General features: G+C 41.9%; 1 long non-coding RNA gene across 1 annotated transcript; it reads left to right on the top strand.

The window, feature by feature from the left end:
• Positions 1–8,640: 8,640 nt before the first annotated feature.
• Positions 8,641–9,750, top strand: LOC135423846 (uncharacterized). The gene is made up of 2 exons (XR_010434978.1): positions 8,641–9,057; positions 9,619–9,750. It is a non-coding gene; the product is annotated as an uncharacterized LOC135423846 (long non-coding RNA).
• The last annotated feature ends 2,832 nt before the right edge of the window (positions 9,751–12,582 follow it).

Below are 12,582 nucleotides of genomic sequence, written 5' to 3'. Positions count from 1 at the left end.
AGATGCTACCAAAAATACCCCAGAGAGAAAGCAAGGTGAGGCATCTCCCCTTCCCTCTGCAGAACCACCCCAGAGCAGTAAAATTCCCAGGACACATTTCCATGGATCTGGTAGATCCTGCACATGTTGCTGAAATCTCTAAAAGAACCAATGTACACCCTCCCCAAGCAGCAGGTTTTCTTTCAGGGAATTCCTTGCCCCAGCCCAAGTGTGGGAAGGAGCTCTGTGCAGAACAGGAGGTTTCTGAAGGAGGGGGCCTGAGCTGACAGTCAGAGCAGCAACATCCTCATATCCACTTCCCCCATCTATCAGAGTGGAGAAAAAATGGTAAGAAAGTGGGACTTGCAAAACATGAACGCTGTCCTTGCTCACAGACAACAGCAGATACACACAGCATTTCTGAGAGATACCTGTACAGTGTGCATTTGAAAAAATACACAGAGAATTCCCAGCCTCCTCACTGAGACCACTGCTCTCTGTCCTTATCATTAAACAAGTTTTCTTAATGTCTGTTCCTTGCTAAATTTAAGCCCGTTATTTCTTGCCATTTCCAGCAAGCCCGTGGAAAACAGTTTATATCCTTTTTGCAGCATGTTAAGCTCAAACCTTCACTTCTCCTGTACACTTCTGGTCTTTCTTGCTCCTCTCTGGCTTCTCTGCACTTTGAAGGGATGTGGCCAAGTCAGAGTATTATGTCAGGTGAGGCTTTATTAAAGTAAAAGTGCTGTATCAATATATTAAAACCAGATGGGCTTTCCCTCAAAACACATTTGGGGTCATACATACAGGAGTATGTATGTATGTATGTACGTATGACATACTTTTTCCTCTCTGAAAGCAGAGGCTTAAGTAGACAAGGGCAAAAACTGTGTTTCTCCACAGAAAAATGGGAGTTCTCTTTTCAGTAATTAGGAACAAGGACTACAGGCAACACTGCCTTCCTCTAGATAAAAATTAATTCATATTAAAATTAAGCATTTATTTAGGATGAAGCTACATGAACTTAGAAACCAGTTTAGCCACCATAACTTACAGAAACAGGAAAGCAAACAATGCCCCATTATTTTACTCTCAGTAGTGACAAGTCAGCTGGCCTGGACGTTTCCTATAGCTCCAATTAAGCTGATAAAAGTCAGGGTGAAAGATATCTATCCCTCCATTGCTACAAATTAAACAAAAATCACTTACAGAAAATTGTGAATAGAGCCCTGGAGAGCCGAGGAGCAGCGTAGCACATTTCAGAAAGTAATTTTCTGCAAGAATATTGCAGGGGATAATAAAACTGCAGATAAGAACCTCATTTTAGTGCCTATCTTTTGCCTCTGCTGTGTTGTTACCTCAGGATTATGGTGGTGTTTTGGGAAGATAGGAGACAAAAAGGGAACCCCAAAGAAGATATGTGTCCTCATTACTCAGACATGGTGATGAGAGGTGACAGAAAAAGCCTCTACCCAAGGAATGGGGTACCTGGTGGAACCCCTCTGCCAGCTGTTGGCAGGGTCAGCTACCTGGAGGCTGCAGCTGGAAAAATTAAACAACTTTGGCATGAGCCCCCACCCAGTAAACCTGAGAGAACTAAATTACCTCCCCCAGGTACCCTTAACAACTAATATTTCTGAAAATTCCACTTTGCTGATTTAAAACAAATTATGTGTACTTAGAACAACTGGAATTTCACATAAACTATGGATAAAAATCAGTAGTTTTCCTCAGGTAAGACCTGGGTTCCCTAGAGTGTCCTGCCAGCAATTTTAACCTCATGCTTCTCACAATCTGGAGTGGATTGTCCATCCTCCTCCTGCTGTTTGTCCTCCAGAATTGCCTGAACTCGTCAGATGTTTGGAATAGGGACAACGAATCCGAACTAGAACTTGCCTGCACTGGTGGAAGTCTGTGATGCCTGAGCAGGGCCAGGGCTCCTGGGGGGCCAGGTCAGCTCTGTAACTCTGGTCTAAATTACAGATAAATCCATGCCCCACCTCTGAGGCACAGACTGGCCATGGAAGAGGAGGCAGCTTGGACCTGTCTCTGCTCAGAACTGGAGAGTTTGGGGATTGATTCCCTCATATTAAGGCTCACAGCAAAGGCTTCAGCTCTTTCAGGTGTTTCACCTTCCCAGTCTCCCCTCTCAAGGGAGCTCCAAGAACAGGGCACGCACATGAGGACATTTAGAACTCAGTGGCAAACTAAATGCACTCCTACACACACATGAGCATTTCAGGGTTTGGGGAAAATTTTAGCAGTGAAAGGCTGAAAGAGAAGGTATCTCACAAGGGTACTAAATCATATAACTTCACTGAAAGTAATTTGATTTTGTTTTAAGGCGAACCATGGATGCACTGGAAATCTAAGCTTTGCTTAAATGACATTTCTAGTTCTCCTTGTTGCTAAGAAAAGCTTAAAAATAGGATAATGCAAACAGAATAATCTAAAGCAAATGAACAGGATATAGACAAAAGAGAACATATATATTCATTTCAAGCAAAGCTGGGGATCTAAGGGAAATCTGGCTGGGATTATCAGCTCATTTCAGCCACGTTGTATTGAGCAATCCCTCAGTGTTTGCAGAGGAATCTACAAAATCTGTGCATGGAACAAAGCTCCAGTGTGTTGATAAATAATCTTGCTGGACCTGACAGAAGTTTATAACTGTGCAACACTGAGGTCTGGAAAGTGCTCAAATCTCCACTATCCCAGTAACCAACCCAGCAGTGAGAGGGGCTACGAGTTTTCTCATCTGAAACACCAAAACCAGAGACTTTATGGTGGGACATAAAAGTCCTCCAAGGAGGAGCAGCAGAGTCATGTTGTGGATAATTCATGCACGATGTTTAGGAGGTGAATAAAGGAAAGAAAACTTGGTCCTGGACAAGAACTCAGGATTTCATTTTATGTGATGCCAATAATTCACATTCAATGAGCAGTAAGAGAATGTAGCGAACAAAGGGCTGTATTACAGAGAGAATACTTTTGAGAAAAAGCCTAAAAATTATATCCCCTACATTAGTAGCCATCTGCTTTAATTTGTGTTAAATTAAATACAGGGTGGATTCAACTGACTTGATCTCCTGTCTGCTTTGAGAGCTGCTTCAGTGATAAGAAAAACAGTCACTTTTTGCATGTCTTTTGTCTTTTATCATGGGAGTAACTTATTATGTCAGGTTGCATTGTAACACATCCATTGTGTGATCCTGTGCAACAGATGGCAGCTTAATAAGGTAAGTCAGGAAATTCGAGATATAGGTAAGGTCTTTTGTGATTTGGCAACGTCTTATCTGTCAAGCTGCTGGATATCTGATGAGCTGAGATAGAAATGACAGGGAAAAGAGGAGGGCAGGACAAAAATATGGGTGCCATAATGCTGATTTAGTAAATACCAACCTGCACAGTGAGTAGGAGTGTAGGTTCAGGCTGCCAAAGCACAGATCAAACCCGTGTTGCTCCTGTTGCTGTCAATAGCTGACAGACAGGGCTGTGTCTGGAATCAAGGTGTAGACATGCAGGGAACAGAGAGAAAAGGAGACCTGACCAGCTGTTCCTCTTTTCTCCCAAACCTGCTTAGGGGTTGGGAATGTTGATGGGTGTTCCCTGCAGAACAGGAGTATGAGGTGTGGGCTGTTCAGGTATGTCCATGCAGCAGGAGGCCCACAGCCTGCCCAGGGAGAGCAGAAACCTTCCCAGAATGGGTATTTTGTTCTGTGAGGAACAGAAGTTTCTAAGGGAACTAAACCCTGTGGTCTCTTCTCACCTGAGAGCCTGGTGAGCTGTTCTAACACACAGTGGGCAGGGCAGATCTGCCAGTCCTGCTGTTGAATTACATTTATAGCTCAGCAGTAGAACAGGAACAGAATGTCCAGCCTTAGCAGAAGAAATGTCTGAGCATTGACATTCTTTCCTTTCTAGTTCTTCATCTCCAACTGCCTGGATGGGGAGGTGTTGCCAAGGGTACCTGAGGTTTTCCTGTTGGGTCAGCATCCTCCTAATTTGTAGGTCTGGCCCAATTTTGTCACCTGGCTCAGGGCAGAAGAGGTGCAAGGAAGGACTGTGGGGAATAAACTGACAGATGGGCCAGGATAACTACAACTCCCCCTTAAACTGTGCTATCAGCTGCTGGGAGGAAAATATTGGTTATATATTAGATGTTTATCAGTTAAGTCCATGGTGTGATGGAGCTCGTTGAGGTACCAAATTTATGCAGTTGAAGTTGTGAATGACACATTTTCTCTTCCAACACTGACCAGGAAACTGGGAGTAATGGGCTTAATGCAAATGAGGCTTGGATGATCATATTCCTGTAGGAATCTGTTATGGGAGGACAGATTGCTGAAGAAGTGTTTTAGAGCTGATCCAAGAGCATCTGTAGAATACCTATTTAAAGAAGGTTGCAACACAAGCACCAGAGAAAACTCTTACATGAAAAATACCTTTATAGTTCCTAAGCAAACTTTCAAAATTTGTTCTAGACAAAAGGCTATCCAGAAACCTACACTGCAGGATCTTCTAAGAAAAGCTAATTTGTGTTTTGTTCTCTGGGGGACTTTTAAAAAACAGACCTGACAGCTACTGATTAACTGATCTAATAGTGCACATCTATTCTGCCTGTTAAAATCCTCATCATTACATGTCAATTGATAAATATCAAAAGGAAGGACATGTACACTGAACATCCATCTGATACCCTGAGCTTGATCCCACGTGTTTCCTAAAATTCCTATGCTCTGTTGGTCTCACACCGTTATTAAAGATAACACAATGTCTCTGTTTCTCATGGTTTAGGGATATTTTTCCCAACATGGACTAATTCTTTCTTTATATTTATAAAAATGATATATTCTTTGTATAAATTAATAAGCAACCCTAGAACTTACACTGCTCTTAATGGAAATGTTTATTACACATGAGAAAACAATTTCAGAATATGTTTTGATGGTACCTTAAATAGCATTTTACTTTCAATCTGAGAAACACCGTTGTACTTGGTATAAATTCAAATTAAGATTAGTGACCAGAATTGCCAATAAAATAAATGAATAGTTGGGGAATATTTAGATCTATCAGTGGAGTGCCTGCTGTACTGAAACAACATTATGTCCTTGCAGGTATAGAATTTTAAATCACAGTAACATTATTATCAGTGTCTAGCTCCCTGCAATCTGCTTCACAGACACTATTATGCATTGAGCAGCAATTAGTGAGTCACCAGGGATACCTTCCTAGACTCTTCAGGTCAGAAAAGCTAATTAACCTTCCTCCTGTATTCTGAACAGACTTACAATAATCAGTGCCAAATCTCATCCTTCTTTTTAGTTTTTTTTTTTTAAACAACTTCTAAAATATTGGTGGCAAATTAGGAAAAATGTAAAGAAGCTCTCCTGATAAAAGCAGAAAATCCACTGAAGAGGTCAAAGAGCTGAAACTGTGATCCAGGTTTGTTTGTTTATGCCAGGGATTCTTTGTTTAATAGATTTTTTTACAAAGCTCTACGAAGGCAATTTAATTAAGTGTCCATTTACACAACAGACCCACGGTGGGACTGGCATGTGAGAACAGCTGTGTTTGCTCTGGCCTGGTGTGCCAGGGACAGTTACAACTGCTGCCCTTGGACAAAGGAACAGCCAAGCAGCCTGTGACAGAGGTGTCACATCGTGTCAACGTGTGTGATGTCATGGCAGGGCAGGGGGTGACAGCACTGGGGTGATCTCACTCCAGACAGAGCTGTCATGCTGGGAGTGCTCAGCAGTTGCACTGGAGGGACTTCTCAATACAACTGTGGTGTCAGTGCCTCCAGAAGGTGGCCAGAATGTCACCTCTAAAGTGATGGAAATACTGGTGGAGTGTATTGGAGTCAAGTGGAACATGCATCATTTTTAATGAGTTTAATTCTGGGTTTAATACCTCGTGAGAGGAAAGGATGTGCTTGCTCAGAAACAACACCCCAGAGAGGCAAACTGGCAGCTGAGCCTTCCCCCATGTGATGCCTGGAGGATTTTCCTTGTGCTGTATTCCCTTGCAGTTCATTCTCAAAGTGATGACACATCTTTTTTTCTTCTTTAGCTGCTGCTCAGGCCTCCTTGCAGATCACTCAGTTAACCTTTGACTATGGGATCATGATCTTCCTGGGACAAGGAGGGGAAAACCTCCCAGCATTTCAAGCAATGCTGTGGTGCCATAAAAAAATAGCAACAAATGGATCTCATTCTGACCATAATTCCAGCACCTTTTGTACAAACTGCTCTTCCAGTTTATTTATCTTCAAAAAGCAGAGAGACAAGTCAAAGCAAATCTGGCAACACTTGTCATCTTGGCAAGTCAACTTTCCAAATATCCGGATGAATCCATGAAGGAAAGAAAAGAGCTGCAGCTTTTCCTTCTGTCCCAGGATGTGAAAGGCCCCTGTAGGACCTTCTACATTTCCCTGCAGTTCCATTAACCAGATCCCAGCCAAGGAGTGCCTTCAGGGGGGTGAAGTACCTCTTACATCCTTGGAGGGGTCAGAGGATGTTGTCAAGATTTTGACAAAAAAAGGGAAGGCAGAGGTAACGTGCACGTGAATAGGTTAGAACAGGTTTTCTGCAGCACTTAAATACAGGTTAAAAAACCTTCAGATCCCAGCGAAAAGTTGCAGGTGAACTCAGGGAAGAGAATCAATTTAATGTTCCCAGTGGTTTGCCCAAGTCTCAGGACATGAACTCTGCTAGAACAACATGGCATATCTGTAAAACTAATGTTTCCAACTCCTGTGTGATAAATTAGAATAATTCCACTCGTCATACTGCAAGCAACTGGCTGTTCAGAAGCCTTTGAAAAAGTACTTTCAAGATAAAATATGTGCTTGTTTTTTCTGTGTCTTTTTAAAAGAATGTTGTATCTTCACAGCTTCAGTGGTAAAAAAAACACTTCATGTAAAATGTGTTTTTCTCTGACATTTGGATGTCTTGCAAAGTGGTTTATTATAGATCTTGTGGACGTTTAGATAGTTAATTAAATGTCAGAAACATATTCTCTGTCCTCGTATGAATGAATATCAAGAGTTTATTTATTCATAGTCTATTTGTTATTCTTTTTCTGTTTCTCACACCAAATTATCAGTTGGAAAGAAAGTCATCAGGGACACTTAAAATTTTTAGGGGTCGTAAATCTAATTAACCTCAGCAACTGTGCTTAAAATGGTGAATAATATTAGCCAGGTTCTTACAGAACCATTCAGACTTACAGGTACGTTTGCACCTGTTTTTTCAACTGACCCTTAAATTAATTCTCCAAACATTCATGGAAGGCATGATGTGAGAAGCTGAGAAGACAGAAACCAGGCTGGGATGAATTTCAGTTCTTAGCAAACACATTTAGAACTTTACACTTCAGGCCCTGGTCTGAATTGTGAATAATTCAGTTAAAATCGTGGGCCAAAGCTGCAATCCCTGCAATACACTGAGAGCTGTCAGAAGATTGCAGTGAAATGACATCTTTGGGCTTGGTTTTCTCTGTTTAAGGAATGAATGGAGAAGCAATGAGCTGTAGAATATTGGAAATTAATAATCTGGAGAGAATTAATTTTATTTAGGTTGGGTAGATATGAATTAAATTTTATGAATGCCTTTAGCTTGGATAAATCCTAAATTCTCTTGCATTGCAGCATGTAGAGTGGGAAAGCATTCCTTGTATTTTCTGTTTTCATTGCAATTGATCACTCTGAAATGATGACCTGGGAGAATATCTGTATTTTTTGCTTCCCAGCATAAAGAGTGGCCTCTGGTTAGTGCTGCCTGGTACCATGCTGGAGGGAAAAACATGTGTCTCAGCCCTGAGCAGCTGAAAAACATGAAATATTGAACAAAGTGAACCGTAAGAGACCATGTGTTTGCAAATTTCCCAGTAAAACAGGGAAAGAATTTAAGGGGAAAATGTGCAGGTGGAAAACTGAGCCAAGGAGATAAATGGTTTTGAGTCAGGAGAAAGGGATGGAACTATTGATGGGCACTTGGGTTTGTTTGTACATATCTGACATGAGATGGAGATCAGACAAGCTCAGGCATCCCTGTCCGGGGGGGCATCAGGCCCAGCCTTGCTGGGGGAGGGAGGGGATTGTCCCCTCTGCTCTGCCCTGGGGTGGCCTCACCTGGAATATTGGGGCACCACAATATTAGGAAGATATTGAGCCATTAGAAAGTGTCCAAAGGAGGGCAATGAAGATGGGGAAGGGCCTTGATCTGAAGCCATGTGAGCAGCTGAGGGCACTTGGTGTGTTCAGCTGGAGAGGAGGAGACTGAGGGGAGACCTCAGTGCAGGTACAACTGCCTGGGAGGGGCAGAGGAGGGGCAGAGACTGAGCTCTGCTCTGGGGGGACCAGGGACAGCACCCAGGGAATGGTCTGGAGCTGTGTCAGGGGAGGTTAGGTTGGATCTCAGGCAAAGGTTTTTCCCCCAGAGGCTGTTTGGGCACTGCCCAGGCTCCCCAGGGCAGTGGGCACAGCCCCAAGGCTGCCAGAACTCCAGGAGGGTTTGGATGATGCTCTGGGGCACAGGGGGTGACTCTGGGGATGCTCCTGTGCAGGGCCAAGGATTGGACTGGATGATGCTTGTGAGTCCCTTCCAACTCAGCATATTCTGTGATTCTGTGATTGTGAGATCAAAATGAACCCCCCTGCACGTGGCTGTCACTCACAGCCGGGCTCAGAGGGGGGTTCACACCCCCGGGCACTCAGGCAAAGTGCTCTGGGATTTGCTGAGCTGGTCTGTGCTCCTTAAGAGCTCCAGTGTGCCCCAGTCCTGCAGGATGAGGCCAGTCACACCAAACCCCAACCTGCAGGACATCAATCCTGCCCAGCTTATGTAAGGTCCTGCCCTTTCCTGCTTTCCAGATCCTTTGCCTCCCCATATGCTGTGAAATAGGATTGACCCTAAGGAAGGAAACACAGCAATTTCCGGCCTGAAAAGCCATTCTGATGAAACCCTCCACGAGCAGAGATTTACACAATTTACATCAAAAAGGATAAAAATATCAGCTGCTATCTCTGCATTGATTGCTCTGGATCAAATAGAAGGATGTTTGAGAAATACTGTAAGTAGTACAGAACTTGTGTCAGAGGTCCTGAAAAGAAAGCCCACAGTGCTTCCAAAAATGTCAAAAGCCAAGAGGTTCTTCAGATTATCTGCTCAACGTTGCACTGTGTTTTCTATATTCCTGATAGAAATTTTCACTGGAAAAGATTTCCATATTAATCCTCCTTTTTACTGTCTATAATGAAAGAAAATTCATTCTAATTTATGCAGCTACACACAAAAAAAGCATTCAAAATCTGCTGGGAATAGTTGACTAGTTTTTGTAATATTTTCCCACAGCATATTCAGTAAGGTTTACAGCACAGCAGAAGACTTAATTGTATTGAACATTAAAATCTTGTATATGTTCTACTATAATCTGCATTGTATTTTAAGTGAAGAGAATCCTTCAGTATTTGTTTATGTGTGGGTTTATTTGTTCTCTGCGGTGCTGCAATTGTTTAAGACTGACAATTTTTAGTACTTGTTATTGTTATTATAACAGTACTGAACAAAACCCAACAGAGCCAGATATTGTCAGGTATAATTCTACTAATTCTACATATTTTTTTTTCCACAGCAGCAGAGCAAACTATGAAAAGTCAAATTCTAACCAAACACCTCGTTGACTCGGCACTGGAGTGTGTGTGTGAGGAGGTTCAGCTGCAGAACACAGAGATGTAGTGCCTGACTTCTGTTCAGATGGGAATCACTTATTTGTGTGCTTTGAGCTGCCTTTATGTTTCCAGGGGTAGTTAAACCTGGGAAGTTTGAGGCATGTAGGACCTGTGATCTGAGCAGAGCTGAGGATCAAAGGCTGAATCAGAAAAGATTTCTGCAAATTTTCCTTCAAGTCTTCTTGCCTCCCTCACAAGCTGGATCAGTTACAATTTTGGGTGTGCACATAAGATTGATACCATTACATTGCCTCTCCCTGCAATAGTGTTCACTATTAAACAATTAGCAAAAGCTCTTATACTTCATGTTACTTTCTGAGGAATCCTGTTCCCTGTTCCCAACTAATTTCTACTGTGGAAAAAAATATAAAAAAATCCATATTTTTTTTGAAATAAGGAAAATAGAATTAGATAATGTTGGTATAAAAAAATCCAACTTAATGCCCACATTTATGTCATTGTGCCTGTTCTGAAAGCAGCAGCTGATCTTTGCCACTGTTCCAGTGCCAGTACAGGTTGCTCTGGCAACAGGATGCACAGGCAACAAGATTCCACTCAAGGCAAAAAGTTTTAAGAGGGAGATTTTCCCTCTGATATTTACAGCTAAAAAATTGAGCACATAGTTAACTTTCAGCATCTAAGTTTTTACCATTGATTTTAGCTCTCCCTTCTCACAACCCTGGTCATTTACTTTGCCTACAACACAATAAAAACTACCAATAAGAAAAATTTCCCCCACTGACTCCAGAGAGAGTCCATCAGGTTAAATCTCTAGTCAGTGTTATATTTTATATAACATTTTACTTACAAAGCTGACACGAAAGCTTGGGACAATGCTCATGACATTTGGTTCTGAAATGTAATTGGGAGACATCCTCAGTGTGAAGAAGGAGTGGAATATCCTGCAGGACACTTTGGGGGACATTTAGAACTGGACTAATGGAAATAGGATGAAATGTGAGAGCACAAAATGCACAACTGTTCACTTAGGGAAGAGTAACAAGAATTTCTGGTACAAGCAGGGAGCTCGTTAGCTTGGAAATGACAGAGGTAGAAGAAGACCTGGCTCAATTCCCTGATCCCAGAGTGACTATGAACCACCAGGATAACTGGGGCCATGAACTGGTAAGTGTCCTGGCAAGACACATCAGGAAAAAAACCCTGCTGGAATTTGAAAATGGAACTTTTTTATGAATAAGATATTAACCACAGTGAGGAAAGCTACCAGAATCTGGTCTTTCGTCCACATTTTTTGTATTTTTTTTTGTTAGTTTTTCATCTATAGATTCCTTTCTTTGCATTAGGTACAGATATTTATAAGGGCATTAAACTAGAGCTACAAAAAAGTTGGGAAGTAAGTCTTTCTCATGGATCTCAAACACAGCAGTGGAAAAACCTACTATGGTTGATATTGCCATGGGCACACCCACTCTCAGGGTTGATATGGTATTAAAGAACACCAAGCTCAGTCCTTCCTTCCTTCCTTAAACCACAGCAGCTCTATCCCAGCCTGGTTGTTTGAAAATAAGGTGGGGAATACACAGCAGCACATGGCAAGTTAGATATTCCAATACCTTCACTGACTTCCAGAGGAAATAAGGATAACAGCAATGCATGGCCAGGCAGCCAGTTCCTTATTTTAATCCCTTCATCAGAGCACTCATCACCCCCTGCCTACACATCATTTTGAGAATTTTTGAGGCAGATTTCATCACTGCAGGAAAAGTGATACTGGAGTGGATCCAGCCTTGCCAGGAAAAGCTGTATTACCACATGTTTCCCAGTGACATACTGAACAGAAATGTGAAGTGCTGAGTGGGAGCCAAGCAAATTATTACACCTCTGCAAACAGAAATTGTCTCTAAAAACTGCTTTTTCCAAAGATGGGCTCTCAATTCTGGACTAGTTCAGGTTTTTATTAACATAGAACAGCGGTGAGCTAAAAATCAAATTACAAGTTTGTGCTGTACAATGTTCATCTGCTTTGAAACTCCAAGGTAATGCCAGAACCCTGATGAAGATTCATTCTGAGTTTTCAGTCACAGTATACATTTCTTTGACCCCTGTTGTCTGAGTGGTGAACTAAACAAAAAGCAACCATAAAGAGCTGAAACCTGCACACTTTAAGACACATACTGGGAAAATAAGGCCACAATTAAAATAATGATGGGAGAGCTGAAAGGTTTAACGCTGCAGATGATGGGTTGGGCTGTTGGCACAGCAGATTTCTCTGCTAGGAATGCAGTAGCACTTCCTGAAGGCAGTGCCAGTAGCTGGCACTCAGAAGGGTGTCCCACACTTCAGTGCTGTCCTGTCACTGAAACCTGCAATTGCTGGTCATGGCCAATGCTTTCCTCTCTGCATTTCTTAGCATCAGTGTTAATAAAACATTTATTTAGGCTCATTCCCTGTACCCAGAGAGCAATGAAGCATTCAGAGGATGCTACTCAGTATCCATATAACGGCATTGCAGTTCCTATTAGAAAAATTTCGGGCTACATGCACAAACAGATTATCTTTGGTCTCTTGCCTCTGTTCCCTCAGTTTGACAAATCTGACCTGGTGGCCTAACAAGTTAATGTGATTTGCCATTTCACCAGGCTTGGTTAATCTTGATGGATGTGTTATGGTTATTTCAAATACAACACAAACCAAATTACCAAAGTCTTTGGATCTCTTTCAGTAACTCAGTTTTCTACAAGAAGGCATTTTTATCCCTTTTGTGCATGTCATTTTTCTCAATCTATCCCTTTCTTTTTTTCTTTCTTTTTTTTTCTCTTTTTTAAAAATAAATAACATTGGCAATGCAGCAAATGTTGACTTTGATCCCTAAATTGCATTACATGCTCGTTCCCATGTATTAAGCA

This window comes from Pseudopipra pipra, chromosome 17 (assembly GCF_036250125.1).
Source record: "Pseudopipra pipra isolate bDixPip1 chromosome 17, bDixPip1.hap1, whole genome shotgun sequence".
Taxonomy (NCBI): Eukaryota; Metazoa; Chordata; class Aves; order Passeriformes; family Pipridae; genus Pseudopipra; species Pseudopipra pipra.
The sequence above is the reverse complement of the archived record's forward strand: the minus strand, read 5'-3'. Positions and strand labels throughout refer to the sequence as shown.